A 17,996-nucleotide genomic window follows, 5' to 3' on the forward strand; every position below is an offset into this window, starting at 1 on the left:
TCCTTAGTCATTGACTTGAACTAAATGAATTAAGGAAAAAATAAAACATGTGATACTGAGGAAGGCGTAGGTTTTTTTTTTCATTTTGAGTCACACCCAGCGATGCTCAGGGGTTACTCCTGGCTTTGCACTCAGGAATCACTCTTGGTGGTGCTCAAGGGACCATATGGGATGCTTGGAATCAAACCCAGGTGGCCGTGTGCAAGGCAAACACCCTACCTGCTGTGCTATTGCTCCAGCCCCAGGAAGGCATATTTTTTATAAATAGATATTTGAATGTGGAAAGAGATCAGGGATACAAGAGAGCAGGAAACAGCAGGCTTCAAATTTTTGTTTTGAAAAGAACGGAGCTGTTAGTGTTGCTTGGACAAAATGAGTTATGAGTTGAGGGACCATGAGTTATCCAGGATTTTTCATACCAAGTAAAGCACTTTCCAGCTAGATTTCTTCCCAGAGACAAGGCATATTCTGGAGTCATATAGAAATACTAAAAGTTTCCTCTGATTTGAAGTGTATCATGGTTCTGGTAGCAGATCTGAATCAGAGGATCAGCCTGTTGTTGGATCACATCACGAGTAAATCCCATGTTGTGAAGGCCTACTCCCCTCCTACAATACCTAGCCTTGCTTAGCATCCTCAGAGCCATTTTGGAAAAGCACAGTTTTTTTTCCAGTAACTGTCAAAATGAACCAGATAACACCCACCTATGAGGATCAGCTGAAAAAGCAGAATTACCCAGCATAAAGTCAGTGGAGAAAAACACCAAACCAATCAAAGAAAAGGTCACCAGGGAGTGACACAAGATGTTTGGAGAAGCCCCTTGAGTTTTTAAAGTATAAAAGAACCCTGGAAACAAGGGGAGGGGTCACTCTCCTGCTTGAAAGGATGGCCCTGAAGGGTCAACTTTCTAAACTTCATACCTGTTTGACTCGTGCCAAATAAAATATGACACTGCAAAGCTCACTGCTTTGTGTGGTCTTTTGGACACCGGACCCTAATGATGTTCTTTTTTCCATTCCTTTGTGCTCGACAGGATTGAGTTGTGGTTACCCTTTGAATGTGTGAGCTGGTAGAGTGTGCCAAGTCAGCACCTGTGTGACCAACCTGGCTCCTAAGGAGGTGCTGCTCTCACAGGGCACACCAGGCTTGTTACTGTGGTCAGGACCTCTGTTAGTTTGGATTTAAGTCAGGAGAAGAAGATTGGGGGTTGCAGACATAGTACAGGGTTCGAGGTGTTTGGCTGACATGGTTCAATGCCTGGGCACTGATATGGTTCCCTGAGCACTGCCAGGAGTGGTCCCTGAACACAGAGCCTGGACATCACCAGATGTGGCACAAAACCAAAAACTTCAAATATAAAATAAGAGAAGATGATTGGACAATGGGAAACTGTGTGACAAAAGTGACAGTTTTTATGACAAAGTGGGAATAATTATGACTGAATCTTGAAGAGATGAGTGAACTGAATAGTGGAGAGAGGGAAGAAGAGAAACCAGGAGGTTGACAGAAACCAAGCGAGGGAGAAACTCTGCCCTTTATGTATCCATAATTCTCACATCCACACCTTTCCCTCCCTGAACTCTGGACTTTTTGTACAGTTATTCTGGGCCGTAATCCTTAGTCAAAAGTAAACATTACGCAGTTGACATCCCGAACCTGAATTCCTCATTTCCTCCCATGCCCTCGCTAACAGCTTGATTCTCCCAGATCTCAGATCCCAGCCCTTGGATTTCTCTCTCCCACTCCAGCACTGTGAACCAGGAAATCCTGCTCACTCTTCATCAGCTCACGTCCCAGAACCGAGCCCTAGACTTTGTGTCTACTAACTACTGACTTGTCGCAATCAACTTGTTTTGTGTGCATGAACTCAGTGACTTGTAAAATTCTCTAGTTGTTTCTATCTCTGTTGTCTAGTCCATTCTCAACTAAATGTAGAATAATTTCTTACTCTTCATGGGACACATGGCTTCCTTTCTCAAAATCTTGCAATAACAAACCCATTTTTTGACACTGCAAAAAAATGTGCAACATCAGAGCAAAATGATATGCTTGAGAGCAACAACAATAATATTTCTCAAGGTCCTTGCAGATGTTGTTCCCTGCCACTTTGTCACTTTTCCGCCAGAAATCCTCTTGGTCCATCCTGCACTATCTTCTAAGCATTGCTAAAATCTCCCTTTTGTCATGTCCATCAGACACTGTTTAAAACACATCTCATCCTTCATTCCTCATCTATGCCCAAATATTTTTTTTTGCTTTTTGGGTCACATATGGCAATGCACAGGGGTTATTCCTGGCTCTGGACTCAGGAATTACCCCTGGCGGTGCTCAGGGGACCATATGGGATGCTGGGAATCGAACCCGGGTCGGCCGAGTGCAAGGCAAACGCCCTACCCGCTGTGCTATCACTCCAGCCCCTATGCCCAAATATTTTGTCTGCAGTACTTTCTAATTTTTAATTCACAAAACACTTTCTTAGATACAAGAGTAATTATCTGTTATGTCTATTTCACTGTCATTTCCCCAAAATACTAAGCTATTATAAGAGCAAGTATTTTTTTTATTTTATTTAATCATCATGAGATAGTTACAAGCTTTCATGTTTGGGTTACAGTCACACAATGATCAAACAACCATCCCTCCACCAGTGCACATTCCCCACCACCGATATCTCCAGTATACCCCCCCCTTTCCCACCCTCCCTCTGCCTCCATGGCAGACAATATTCCCTGAACTCTCTCCCTACTTTTGGGCCTTATGGTCTGCAAGACAGAGACTGAGATGTTACCATGTTTGGTCCATTATCTACTTTCAGCATACATCTCCCATCCCAACCAATTCTTCCAACCATCATTTTTTCTTAGTGATCCCTTCTCTATTCCAGCTGCCTTCTCCCCTCTGCTCATGAGGCAGGCTTCCAGCTATGGAGCAGTTTTTATGGCCCTTGTATCTACTGTTCTTGGGTGTCAGCCTCACGTTATGTTATGAGAGAGCAATTATTTTGTCTCTATTATTTGTCAGTCAGAACACCCCAATTTCTTTAACAATTTCTGACAAACAGTATGAGTTCAATAAATAACTGTATGTCTACAAATATGAACAATATGACACTTCCTTGATACTTGGGGTTTATTTTTAGTGATAATTTCAGTGGACATAGCACAAGAAACTGTTTCCCAAGTAAATGAGTTCATATAAAAACAAGAGCTGCTTGTATATGTGCAGGAAAAAGAGAGTCTCAAGGACAGAGAACCACAAACTTTCTTCCCTACTCTTCACGTCCATTGGCAGCAGCTGTAGAGATAACATGGGCTGAAAATATTTATGTAGATTTATTAGTATCTGACAAGGGTTAGAGTTAAACTGAACCCTAGGATCAGACTCCCTGAATTCAAGTTACAGGTCTCCTAAATGACCTTGAACCCCTATGTTTCACCTCCCTTTCTCATCTGTGGGTTAGGAGAAATAAGAGTATTTACTTCAGAGTTCATGATCCCAGGAGAGAACAGCTGGGACATTTCCAATCTGGCAGTTAGTGAATGTTCATGAATTGAACACGTATCAACATTGTGTTTCCTGTGGTGGTGAAGCTTCAAGTGACACAAGAGGATGCCAAGATAGACACAAAATAGATATTGATAATAATTATCCAAAAGCTGCTCCAATATGGCAACGTAAAAATTTCAACTCATGCCAAGAGAGAAGTTTGTATGTCTTATGAGATTGGGGAAAGGAAGAAGTAAATTTAGAAAGGCAGGAAAGGAGGTAGGGAAACTGAGACAGGAGCAATTAAACTTCAGTTCAATGAGCACTTCGTGTAACTGAGAACTACTTCAATAGAGACTTTATAGACACACAGCGCAGTGGTAGAGTGTTTGCCTGCGTGGATGTGTGAGACCTTTTAAGTCTATAACGTTGTGGGAGAGAAAAGGAGGAAAAGGGAAGGAGAATTGGTAAGAAGAAGGGGAAGGCATGGGGAAGGGTATGCGAAGAGGAAACAAGGGGAAGGGTGAGGGGAAGTAAGTGAAAGGAAGAGAAGGGAGCACCAAGTTAGAAAACAAGGTTGTTATGAAGAAGTAAAGATAGCAGAAATTAAGAACTAAAATTAAGAACTCGAGACTCACCAAAGAATCACAGAAGATGGCAGCTCACCACAGAGATGTCCCTGACCCTGGGCTGAGCTGATTTCACTGGGGTGCCTCAGATGGAGCAAGCTTTCTCTCTCCACCTACTCCAGATGAACCTCGGTGGCCACAAAACTCCAGAAGAAAAACCCCATGTACATGGAGCCAGTAACTGAAAACTCCAAACCACATGGAGGCGGGTATGGACCTTCCCTCTGCATATTCCACCCATCCGGTGTCCTGGCTGTCACACCCACGAACTGCCTCCTGGTGCCATTTAAGCACATTAATGGCCAAGAACCAGAGACTCACAAATGAATCTCAGAAGAGAGCACGCTGCAGAGTTGTCTTCACACCCCAGTTATTTAAAGTTTTAGATATCCAGGAGCATGTGGCCACTTTGTGGCCACACAACATCCTATACTATTCATAACAAGCAATACAAAATAAATTATTTAGCATCTGCCTCTGGGGCAGGCTTTAGTGTTGGTGAGAAAATTCAAAATAATAGTGGAGGACAGGGGTAATAGTGGTGGGATTGATGTTGAAATACTGAATGTAATCAATTACTGTGAACAACATTATGAAAATAAAATTGAAAAAATTAAAAATAAATAAAACTAAGAACTCATAAATAGGATCAATCACAGTCTTTCTCTTCTGAAAAGAAAGAAAAAATATTTATGTATCTTTTCAACAATTGCATGGGTGCTAGCATTCTATTTGTTATATTTTTTAATGGTTATATTTTAAAATAGTTCCACATAAACAATAAATCTCCAATAAGTGTTTGTTACTTTGAAAAGGAGAAATTACAGTGTGTGAAGCTGGAGATATAGTACAGGAGTTAAGGCACTTGCCTTTGTAGGATATAAAATAAATGTACTAGAAGACTAATGCCCAAGAACAATTGAGAAGGGACAGCGATGACAAAGATGGTTGAAAAGCATTAGAGAAGGCATTAAGACCATGCCTTCCTGCTCCGAGATAATGCCCAGACCCTGGTTTCTGTGAGTTTACTAGAGACATAAATATGCACAAGCAAGTTAGAGAAAAGGGGATTCTACCCAACATGCTTCTCACCTGTGAGTCCCAGCAATGGAGTCAGCTGCAGGTGGAGAGGAAGAAGGTAGAGCCAGAAGAGCAAGACTGACATCCTGGAAACCCGAGGAGCCTGAAGTATTGAGTGTGCCTGAAGTGTTGAGTGTGTGTCCTGGCAGAACCAACTCTGCTTTGTGCAGAGAAAATTGCCCTGTGCAGCCTTTCCTGACATGAGAGGAAGTGACTCTCACCATTAAAATGACGGCAAGACAGTAACCTGCTCTACATCTAGGCATTTCTTGCTTCTTCATTGTGAAAGAGGTGTCAGGCAGAAAATGGGTTAAAGCTGAGAAGTTTCACATCAAGTGTTCTCAGTGAGACTTGCTCAAGCCTATTAGAGATAATGCTTCCTCCTCATCGTGGTTCCCCTGCTGTCTCCACTTGAACTTTCATACATCTTGGTGTCTTCATGGTAATTTCAAAGTTAGAAGCTCCCAGGTCAAGAGTGATGTCTAGCTGTGAGTTGTGTCCTAGATTCCCAAGCTTAGGGATCCTGACTGTGATGAGCTTAAGGTTACAGTCCTCAGTCATGGTTCAGCAGATTTAAAGAGGATTTATGGAAGCTGGGCAACTTTGGGATAGAGTCATATGGTTTCTGAAAAGCTTCTCTATTCCAACCATTTATTATTGCTATTGGCAACATTTAGTGCTGATGTAAGAGTGCAATGTGGATGTTCCCCTAAACTATAAAAGAAGCCAGTTTCTGCCTTATTCGTGAAGATGACGTGCTTAGGCCAGTAAGTGAGTCTGAGAGTCAGAACCTGGATCTAGTGATGCAGTGCCAGGCCCAGAGAATGTGAATTTTGTGTCCCAGCAGTTTTCATTTCTCAGATAAATGCCTAACGGTCATTAGAAACAAAAACTGTGTCAATACAATAACCTATGAATTAGCATATGTGACAGTTGTTTTGGGGTAATAACCCAACTAGAAATAATTGCAATGTCCATTAAGTGTGTGGTTAGACTGGTGTGCTGGGGACCAGTGCGGATGAACAGGATCAAAGTAGGTGAGCCACAGGATTAAGAAACAAGATAGAAGTGAGAGTATAAAGAGTGGGGTCAGGGGGAGAAGTTCAGTATTTTAAAGGTTCAATCTATCGTATATCTAGTAGGGCCTTCCCCTTTTACACATTAGACCAGGTTCGATTCCGGACTTCAAGAGTAGCTCTGAGCACCACAGGGTGTAGCCCCCATATACAGAAACAATATATACAGAAAGATCTTTCAGCTTAATTATGGTTCTACAAGGTCACAGTTAATAACTAGAAGCACCCCGATTTTAAAAATTGTTGGATACCAACTGCTGTGATCTTGAGTGATGAAACTTGTTCTATTTGTTGAGATCAGCCCAGATTCATACCTGATGAATCCAGTTCTGATTTCTTCTTTTTAAAAAAATTATTTTATTTATCAAGATGCCGCTCTGTCTAACATTCATCGACTTAAAGAAGGCCTTCGATTCTGTTGAGACTGAGGCGGTCATCGAAGCCTTGGTCAAACAGGGCATTCAAACTCAGTATATCGAAATCCTCAGCGAGCTGTATTGTGGATTCACCACCAGGATCTCACCATTCTACAAGGAAGTGATCATTGATGTAAAGAGAGGGGTGTGGCAAGGTGATACCATTTCACCGAAACTCTTCAGTGCTGCCCTTGAGAACATCATGCGACAACTGGAATGGGAAGGAATGGGAGTGAAGATAGACAGTTGGCAATTACACCACCTCCGCTTCGCTGATGACATCGTGCTCATAACGCCAAACATTAGCCAAGTGGCACAAATGCTGGCCGACTTCGACCTCGAGTGTGGAAAGGTTGGATTGCTGCTGAATCTCAATAAGACGACGTCCATGAAAAACGAACTGTTCACTGAAGCTCCATTTGCTCTCAATGGAACGAACATCTCCAAATGCAGCAGCTATGTGTACCTGGGTCGAGAAATCAATATGAGGAACGACTTGGTGCCAGAACTGGGCAGGAGGAAGAGAGCATCGTGGAATGCATTCAAGAGCGTCGAAGAGGTGGTTAAGAGAACAAAGAACCTCTGACTCTGGGCACATCTTTTCGATTCCACCGTTCTTCCTGCACTAACGTATGCCTCAGAGACCTGGGCCCTACATAAGTAGGATGAGAATGCTATTAGGGTATCCTAAAGAGGAATCGAAAGAGCTATGCTGGGAATATCATGTCTCACTCAAGTGAGAGAAGGGATCCGGAGTTCTGACCTCCGTCGACGGTCAAAAATCAGGGATGCCGTCTCGTTTTCCAAGGCATCAAAAATCAGATGGGCCGGTCATTTAATGCAATTCAGAGACGACTGTTAGACTAGAGCTGTTACAGACTGGATTCCATGGGACGTCAGAAGACCTCGTGGCCGCCTATCAAATAAATGGTCAGATTTCTTTGTCAAGTCTCTGAGTGAGCGATTTGAGGCTCTTTCTGTTCCTGGAGCAAGCAGGTATCATTGGACTACACTAGCTCGCGACAGGGACAAATGGAGATGTTACTGGCGCCCGTTCGAGCAAATCGAAGATCAACAGGACTACAAGTGATACAAGTGATTTTATTTTTATAAAGTTGTACATTACGGTTTATTGCATTCAATATTCCAACACCAATCCCACCATCATTACATCTTCCCATGCCACTCTGATTTCAGCAGACTCTAACATTCCAGCGTTTCACATAGAGGGCACAGGACAAACTATGAGGACTTCTGGGGAAAATTTTTCCTGATGGAGAACAGCAAGTACTGCATTTTCTCCAAGTTCAGAGACACCAGATTTCTGAGGGATCTATCAGATATTGGGATGCCTGCTCCCCATGTGTTAGTCTTCCTTAACTGAGTTATCACATCTTTTGGCTTTTTAACTCTAATCTTTCTGAGAGGGCAGCCAATAGCAGTGTGGGTGAAGAGCCTGGACCAACTGTGAAAAGTTCTTCTCTTTGCATTCACCAACGACATCTCAGTAGCACCCTTAGGTGTTGAATATGCTCCTCATGTTGAAAAGTACTTGCTCCAGTGGTACCTGAGTAACAAATCCTCAGAATCTTGCTCAGCACCAATTTCACTTCTAGAAGGAATTTCCTTCTTCAATTCCAGGTCCCCGGTAGAGTCTCATTTTCTCCCATCAGTCACAGTCTTCTTGCCTCTTCATCAGACTCTTAGAGGGCCAATGGCCTGGGACCAGCTAAGGTGAACATGGTTGAAGATTGGGAGGCGCCAAGAATTAAAAAGCAAGACAGAATGAGAGTAAAATGTGTGGGACCAGAGGACTAAAAGCCTCCAGCCTAAGAGCCCATCTGTTCCTGTAGAACGTTGTTTGTTGCCCTCCATCAGGAAACCAGAATGGGGAACAACATTCATGAAATCCCCATTAATCGTTGATTTCTTGAGCAGGCTCAGTAACCTCTCCATTCGTTCTTTCCCTGAGATCTTAGAAGTCTCTCTCAGCCTGGCCCTCTCAAAGATGTCGCACTGGAGGCTCTTTCAGGGTCGTGGGAATGAGATCCAGCTTGTTACTGGATTTAGCATATGAATACACCATGGGAAGCTTGCAAGTCTGTCCCATGTGGGCAGGAAACTCTCAGAAGCTTGCTAGGGAACAACATTGATAGTGGGAATTCGGTGGTGGGGGACACATACATAATACTTTGACTATAAGCATAATTATTCTTACAGTAACTATTCTAGGCCAAGTCACTCCACTACTTCATTCCTCAGGAGTCTGGGACAAAACCTTCCTATGGGTCTGCTTTCTCATACGAGGAAGTCGGGTCACAGAGGAGCACATTCAGGACCATTGGTGAGTGTGTTCCAGGTCAGCCACACCAGTGTTCTGACCACCAGGTCCCCATTGTTCTGTCCATTCAACCTACTGCTTTGTGTTATCTACCATAAGCCTTATTTTTCAGCATAGGGCAGCCCATGTATGAACAATTTAAAAAATACCATTTTGAACACTTTTTATTTATTACAGGTTCTTCAGCTTCATGTCACAAAGTTGTTTATAGTTTCTCCTGAAATCATATTTCTGTGATATCAATTTTTCTTATTCCCTTTCATTTCTGATCTGAGTAATGGAAGTGCCATTTCTTTTGCTTTTTTTTCGTCCTGGTAAAAATATTTTTCTCCCAAATTTCATTTTATTTCCATAAAATAGCTCACAATAATTTACCAATTCAGTATTCTAACACTAATCCCACTACCTAACACCTTCCCACCGCCTTCAGTTACCTACCACCACCAAAACCTGCCATGTGAAGTGGAGTATAAAAACTCCAGAAATCTGAGATTTTAAATAGGTTGATACAACTTGTCGGTTTCTTAAGCGATTTATTTTCGACTCTCTAAATTATAGCCATTAATGAGGTTAAATGGCGCCGGAGGTCTTTGTGGGCGTGGCAACCGGGCTCTGGAAAACAGGGATATGAGTGGAGTTCGCCCAATTAGCAACTCCACAAGATTCTGTAGGTCACAAAAGCTGCATACCTGAGGTTTTCAGCAGATTCGTTCTCATGCAGGCGGGTCTCAACTCCAGCCTGTGGAGAATCACATGAGCATAGGGTTCTGGAGGTTTTGGGCTGTTGGTATTCTGTTGAGGCAGGTGGAACGAACTCTCCCGCCTCGCTGCCCCCACCCCCACCCCACCTTGCCTTGAATAAACTTCAGCCTGAGACCGCATCTGGGGTCATTTCTGCAGGTTTGGCTCTCTTGTGAAATTTATTTGTTGAGTCAGAAAAAAATATTTTTTATTTTCTTTCTTTCTTTCTTTCTTTCTTTCTTTCTTTCTTTCTTTCTTTCTTTCTTTCTTTCTTTCTTTCTTTCTTTCTTTCTTTCTTTCTTTCTTTCTTTCTTTCTTTCTTTCTTTCTTTCTTTCTTTCTTTCCTTCCTTCCTTCCTTCCTTCCTTCCTTTCTTCCTTTCTTCCTTCCATCTGTCCTTCTTTCCTTTCACAGATTGGATCCTGGTTTCACATTCAAACATTCCTGATATTCATATGGAGCAAGAAGCTGCCACAAATAACTAAAGCAGTTCTTGAGAAAAAAGAAGATGGGTAGCATCTCCTTACCCAACTTTAGACTCTACTACAAAGCCATAATAATTAAAATAGCATGGTATTAGAATAGTGGAAGACCCGTAGACCAATGGAATAGAGTTGCATATCCTGGCATAGACCTTAAAATATACAATGACCTCATCTTGATAAGCGGACAAGAAATATGAAGCAGAACAGGGAAAGCCTCTTTCAAATGTCGTGCTTGGAAACTGGACAGTTGCATGTAAAAGATGAACTCTGACCTCTACCTAATGCCATACATAATAGTGTGATCAAAATGGATTAAATATTTCAACGTCAGATCTTGGCCCCTCCTCACTAACTTCTAATGGTTTGTTTATGCCAATAACCTGGCACCAACATCATCCTTGTGGTTCTTCTTGAAATGCATAACCAGAGGCAGAGATTTCTAAAGTTCTGTACAATCAGTATGATTGCAATATTTAACCTCAACAGGAAGCTAAATATGATAATCTAGATCAGTAGTTTTGTGCCCTCTTCAGGTTGTTCGTTTGAGCCCTGGTCCTTCTGGGGCGCAGACACCTCCAGGGTGTGTGATTTGGTGAGTGCCGGCTGCCCATCGTGCTCCACCTGGCAGGTAAACGCCACGTTCTCCTGGTGGGCAGAGGAGTTCACCAGGAGCCAGCTGGTTTGGTTATAATTCCCGTATTTGTTCTTTAGAACTTGGAGCCCCGTTTCTGTCAGGGACACATTTCCGTTCTCCAGCCAGGTCAGCTGTAGGTTCTGGGGGTAGAACTTCTTCACCTGGCAGGTGACGTTCACCTGGTTGCCCATCACAGGGATCTGGGTGTTGGGCCAACCCAGGTTTCTGATCGTTGTCCATAACCTCGCCTTGTCTCCAGCTCCTATGGAACCTGCACTTTGTAGGCTCTGCTGCATGGAGCCGGAACCATGAGGACTATACTGCTCACCAAGCCTTCTGGGGTCCTGCCACCCCTCTCCCCTGGCCTTCTTCTCTGTCCTTGTCCGCAGTCTCAACACTGCAGCCATTCCTGCCCTCTCTGACCTCCCTGCACAGACATGGTCCCCTAAGTCCTGCCGTAGCTGTTAACCTGAACAGACACCTTCCCTCCTTCCCTCCACCCTCCCTCCCTCTCTCCACTCTCCCTCCTTCCCTCTCCTTCTGCTCTCCCTCCCTATGTTCCTCTCTCTCCCTAGCTCCCTCCACACTCCCTCCCTCCTTTCCCCTCTCCCTCCATTCTCCCTCCCTTTACTCTTCCTCCCTCACTTCACTCTCCCACTCTCCCTCTCCCCTCTCCATTCTCCCTCCCTTCCCCCTGACTTTCTCCTACCCTCCCTCCTTTCATAGATCCTACCCTCTCTTTTATCTTCTCTCTAAAAAGAAAAAAAAAGGAGGACCCTGGCCCCTTGTGGATCTGAGGTCACACACACGAGGAGGCAGAGCAGGGACAAGAGCCCAGGCAGGAGGTCCACCCAGGCTCTCCCCTGGGGCTCAGTGATGTTAGTGATGCTTCCACAGGACTTTGTACTGCTCTTTTGCACTTCACAGACCAGAACTAAAGCCACCACTTCACTGAGAGAATAATTGAGAATTCTAGACACTGAGACATCCACAGCTTTGAGATGACAGCACCACTGCTCATCTGACAAGGACCAGCCCTATAAAGAGGGTGTAGCTGAGGATTAAGAAAGAAGACAGATTAGAAATTGAGCTCTCATTTGACCCAGCAATACCACTTCTGGGAATATATCCTGGAGAGGCAAAAAAGTACAGTCGAAATGACATCTGCACCTGTATGTTCATCGCAGCACTGTTTACAATAGCCAGAATCTGGAAAAAACACGAATGCCCAAGAACAGATGACTGGTTAAAGAAACTTTGGTACATATACACAATGGAATACTATGCAGCTGTCAGAAAGGATGAAGTCATGAGTTTTGTATATAAGTGGATCAACATGGAAAGTATAATGCTAAGTGAAATGAATCAGAAAGAAAGAGACAGACACAGAGAAATTGCACTCATTTGCGGAATATAAAACAACAGAATGGGAGACTAACACCCAAGAATAGTAGCAATAAGTACCAGGAGGCTTGCTCCACGGCTTGGAAGCTGCCCTCACATGCTGGAGGAGAGGGCAGCTCAGATAGAGAAGGGAACACCAACTTAAGTGTAGTGGAGGATCCACTCAGGATGGGAGAGGCGAGTTGAAAGCAGACTATGGATTGAACACGATAGCCACCCGGTATCTCCATTCTAACCTTAACACCCAAAAGGAGAGAGAGAGAACAATAAGGAATTCCCTGTCACGGGGTGAGGGGGGAAAGAGGGGAGACAGCATGGGGGGGCAGGGAGAGACCCTGGGGCCATCGATGGAGGAGAATGGGAACTGGTGTAGGAATTGGTACTTGAGTATTGCATAACTGTAACACAGGCACAAAACTCTGTAACTGCACCCTCATGGTGACTCATTAATATATATACATATATATATATGGTTAAGTATTAAGGTCAGAAAAATGCAAACCATTTTCTTATGTTTTATCTTGTTTTAAAAATTCAAAGACCATATAAACCATGGATATTCAAGTTTTATATAAAAAAAAGAAAGAAGACAGAAATGAGAGTTGAGTGGAGTCACATGGCTAACCTCCTTCAGTTGTGAGTCCCATTGGTACCCTGCAGATCACATTTATTGCCTTACACCAAGAAATCAGAACTGGGGGACAACATTCTTTGCATGGGGACAGGAGACTTTGATTACAATCACAATTGCTCTCAGAAGAGCTACTCTAAACCAAGCTGGCTCTAAGCTAAACTTCATGCCTTAGGCAGCCAGGGGTGAACACTTTTCTTGCAGGCTCTTTCTATGGGTCTGTTTTCTCATCCCAAGGCAGTCAGGAAAAGATGGAGCACATACAGAACTATGCCTCAGTGCTGTTCCACATAAGTTGGTGCCAGTGTTCTCACCAAAAGGTCCCATTTGTGTTGACTAACTTAGCACCTAATTTCCAACACTCATCTGTTCTCTCACCAGGCTCATTGCATCTCACACCTTCCCACAGAGATTGGTGGATTAGTCACCTTCTATGTGTAAGGACACTGATGAGCAGGAGGAAGCTGGTTCACAGAACCTTGATACAGCCCCTGGTTTGGGGGTCTACTCTGTGCTTCTGAAATGGCATCTGATATCCTTTCAACTCTCTTAAAAGGAGTCGGTTATTATCGCCATTTTGGAGATGAGACAACTGGGTCCTCTAAAGATTGTCTCATGATTTCGCATCATCTCATCAGGTAGTCTTTTGTCACCTGACTGAAGAATTTTCCCTGGCTGAGACTTTCCAGAGTTACCTGCTTTTCTCAGAGCTTTCAGTCACTGTGTGAGTCTCTCTGAACCACTGGAGGCTTTCCTGACAACCCTCCTGAAAGCGTGCAGTCCTGGGGACTGTCACATTGAACAGAGTGTGTGCTTCTTATCACCTTCCTTTTGTCACTTTTGTTTCTCAAGCAAAACCAAATGTAGACCTATTGCTAGCACCATATTAGAGGAATAGGATTCAATGATTTTGGAGAAAAGCCTCTGGTCATTGCAATGACCCCTGTTTCCACTGTGCCCAGAGCAGGGCTGGGCACACAGGGGGTACTGAGGAAAGAGAAGATGCTCCACTCGCATCAAGAACAGCCCTCAGAGTGTTCTCCTCAGGTGCAAACTGCAGGACTCAGTGACTTCACCATCTTTGCTCTCCAAAGGCAGGTGAAGTGGACTGTGAGGCAGATCCAAGAACAAGCACCAGCTCCTCCGGTGCCGTTAGTTCTTGCTCTCAGAAGCAAGGCTGGCCTGACTGACTGTGGTCACAGACCAGGAAGAAAGACACCCCAAGAACTCACCACTCACGGTGACCCGGGTGCTTGTCCCAGACTTGAACTGCTCGTCTTTCATGTGCCCCTTCCGGAACTTCACACAGTAGTAGGTGTCTGTGTCAGCCAGGCTGATGTCATGGATGTGGATGGAAAAGTCCTTGTTGTTTACCATGGTGGAATCCGAAACAACAGTCACTCAGGGGTAGTGGCCTTTGCCTCCGAAGCTGTAGATCTCCTTCAGGCCATCTATACCATGCCGGAACCACTTTACAGGGCCCACGGGAAGCAGGGAGGTCATGGAGCAGTGCAAAGTGGCCATCTCTCCCTCAGTTATGGATACAAACTTGTCAGGCTGGATCACCAGCAGTTCTGTATCCTGCTCAGCCACTCCTGAGGGAAACACAACTTTTCACTTATCCTTGTTAGTCTGTAAGTTTCCCAACTCTGTCAACAACTGACACCAGTGACTGAGTGTTCAGCATGATGAGTTCAACACATTGTTGATTCTTATGTTGCCCCACCATGAATCTCTACAGGGTGAGTGTGATGCAAAGGAGGAATCTAGGAACCAGGAACTTAAGGACATGGCACAGAGGGTTGTTTAGGAGCTTTCCCTGGAATGTCTGGAAGTAGCAACTCCCATGCTCCTCCACTGTCTCACCTGAGGAGTGTTGGACTTTTTCTTCTTTGTGTTACGAGAAACCATGAGACTTTTCTGACCAATGAGTGTGAGCAGAGGGCCGGTGGTGCCAATGGGATATCCTGGATCTCTCAGGGCCTCAGTAAATCCATCCTTCTCTCCCCCAGACAATGTTCTTGGTAGTGTCTGCCTTCAGCTAGAATACTGAGAGGAAGGTACAAATCCTAACATATACATGGAAATTTGTTGGAATCTGAACATGGTATCATATCCCTGAAATTTATACTTTTTTTAATTGCCTGATAAGTATATATTGGTGTCATCATTCTACGTGATAATTATCAAAAGCTTATTGTCTTTAAGTAATTGAAAATTTCCTCAACAGATGAATGAATGAACATAACCTGGTATGTGTATAAAATGAAATATTCACATTCCTACTCATTAATGAAATCCTAATCCAGCCTATAATAGAAGCGAACCTTAAAATAAACACTATGTTAATGGAAATGAGTCAAATGTAAACGATAAATAGTTCCCCACATCTATAATGTAGCTAAAATGGGCTAATTCATAGAGGAAAAAATACCTTGCAGCTAGAGATGGGAGGAGTTACTTGAGGTACACAATTTCTGTTTAGCTTGAAGGAAAGTTCTAGAAATGTGTGGTGCTGATGATTTCACCATTGTGAATGTGCTCTATTCCCACTAACTTTTATTCTTTTAACAAACTGTTTCATCTTATGATTAATTAACATAATAATAAGTGCATATTAGAAAAAGGTCATTAGTCTTTGATTTGAACTAAATGATTTAAGGAAAAAATATCACATATGTGATACAGAGGAAGGTGTATTTCTTGTAAATAGATATTTGAGTGTGGAGAGAGATCAAGGATACAAGAGAGCAAGAAACAACAAGGTTCGAATTTGTGTTTTGAAACGAATGGAGCTGTTAGTTTTGCTTTGACAAAATGAGTTATGAGTTGAGGGGCCATGAGTCACTCCATGAATTTTCATACCAAGTGAAGGACTTTCGAGTTGAATTGCCTCTCCAAAGACTAGGCATCTGGAATCATATAAAAATACTTTCCTCTGATTTGAAGTGTCTCATGGTTCTGGTAGCAGATCTGCATTAGAGGATCAGCCTGTTGTTGGACCACGAGTAAATCCCATGTTGTGAAGACCTATTCCCCTCCTACAATACTCAGCCTTGTTTAGCATCTGCAGAGCCATTTTGGAAAAGCACAGCTTTTGCCAGCAATTGTCAGTTGAACCAGATAACACCCTTTTATGGGGATCATCTGAAAAAGCAGAATTACCCAGCATGAAGTCAGTGAACATAAATACCAAACTAATCAAGGGAAAGGTCTCCAGGGAGTGGCACAAGATGGTCAGGGAAGGCCCTTGAGTTTTTAGAGTATAAAAGGACCCTGGAAACAAGGGGAGGGTCGCTCTCCTACTAGAGGGCACGGCCCTGGCCGGTCAGCTTTCTGAACTCCATACTGGTTTGACTTATGCCAAATTAAATATTACACTGCAGAGCTCATTGATTTGTGTTGCCTTTGGGACACTGGACCCTAACAATGTTCTTTTTCTGTTTCTTGTGCTCAACAGGATAGAGTTGTGGTTCCCCTTTGCATGTGTGAGCTGGTAGAGTACACCCACTCATCACCAGTGACTTGTGAAATTCTCTAGTTGTTTCTATCTCTATTGTCTAGCCCATTCTCAACTACATGTAGAATCATTTCATACTCATCATGGAGAAAGTGGCTTTCATCCTCAAAATTTTGCAATAACAAACCCATTGTTTTTGACACTGCAAAAAAATGTGCAAGATAAGAGCACGATTAAATCCTGGACCACAACAGGAAGAATTTTTTTTCTCAGAGTTCTTGCATACATTTTTTTCCCTGTCACTTTCCACCCCCCCCCCCAGATATCCTCATGGTCCGCCCTGCACCGTCTTCTAAGCTTTGCTCAAATCTCCCCTTTTTTGTCATGTCCATCAGACTACGTTTAAAACACATCTTATTCTTCATTATTCATCTACTCCCAAATATTTTGTCTGCAGTACTTTCTAACTTTTAATTCACAAAACACTTCATTGTATACAAGATTAACTACCTATCATGTCTATTTTACTGTCATTTCTCCCTAACACTAAGCATTGTAAGTACAAGTATTTTGTCTCTATTATTTGTCAGTACACCCCAATTTCTTTAACAATTTCTGACACACAGTGTGAGATCAATAAATAACTGTATGTCTACAAATGCGAACAATGTGACACTTCCTTGACCCTTGGGGTTTATTTTTAGTGATAATTTCAGTGGACATTGCACAAGAAACTGTTTCCTAAGTAGATGAGTCCGTATAAAACAAAAGCTGTTTGTATACATACAGGAAAAAGAGGGTCCCAGGGACAGAGACCCACAAGCTCTTTACCCTACTCTTCACACCCATTGGCAGCAGCTGTAGAAATAATATGGGCTGAAAGTATTTGTAGATTGATGAGTATTGACAGGGTTAAAGTTAAGTGTGAACTTTAGGATCAGACTCCCTGAATTCAAGTTACAGATCTCCTTTAACCTTAAGTGACACCTTGAACCCCTATGTTCCGTCTCCTTTTGCTCATCTGTGGGTGAGGAGAAATAAGAGTATTTACTTCAGATGATCCCAGGAGAGAATCCCAACTGGAACATTTCCAACCTGACCGTTAGTGACTATGAATATGAATATGTATCAACATTGTATTTCCTGTGTTGAAGTTTCAACTGACACAAGAGGATGCCAAGGTAGATACAAAATAAGTATTGATAATAATTATCCCAATTGCTCCAATATGGCAATGTAAAAATTTCTACTCATGTCAAGAGAGAAGTTAGTGTATCTTATGAGATTGGGGAAAAGAAGAAGTAAATTTAGAAAAACAGGAAAGGAGGTAGGGAAACTGAGACAGGAGCAAGTAAAACTCTGTTCAATGAGCATTTCATATAAACTGAGAACTGCTTTAATCTTAGAGACTTTATGGACACATAGCTCTGTGGTAGTGTTTGCCTGCGTGGATGGGTGAGACCTTCTCAGTCCATAATCTTGTAGAAGAGAAAAGGAAGGGAAAGGGAAGCAGAAGTAGGAAGGAAAGAAGGGAAGGCATAGGGAAGTGTAAGCAAAGAGAAAGCAAGGGGGAGGGGGAGGGGATAAGTGAAAGGAAGGGAAGGGAGCACAACT

The sequence above is a fragment of the Sorex araneus genome, chromosome 3, assembly GCF_027595985.1.
Source record: "Sorex araneus isolate mSorAra2 chromosome 3, mSorAra2.pri, whole genome shotgun sequence".
Taxonomy (NCBI): domain Eukaryota; kingdom Metazoa; phylum Chordata; class Mammalia; order Eulipotyphla; family Soricidae; genus Sorex; species Sorex araneus.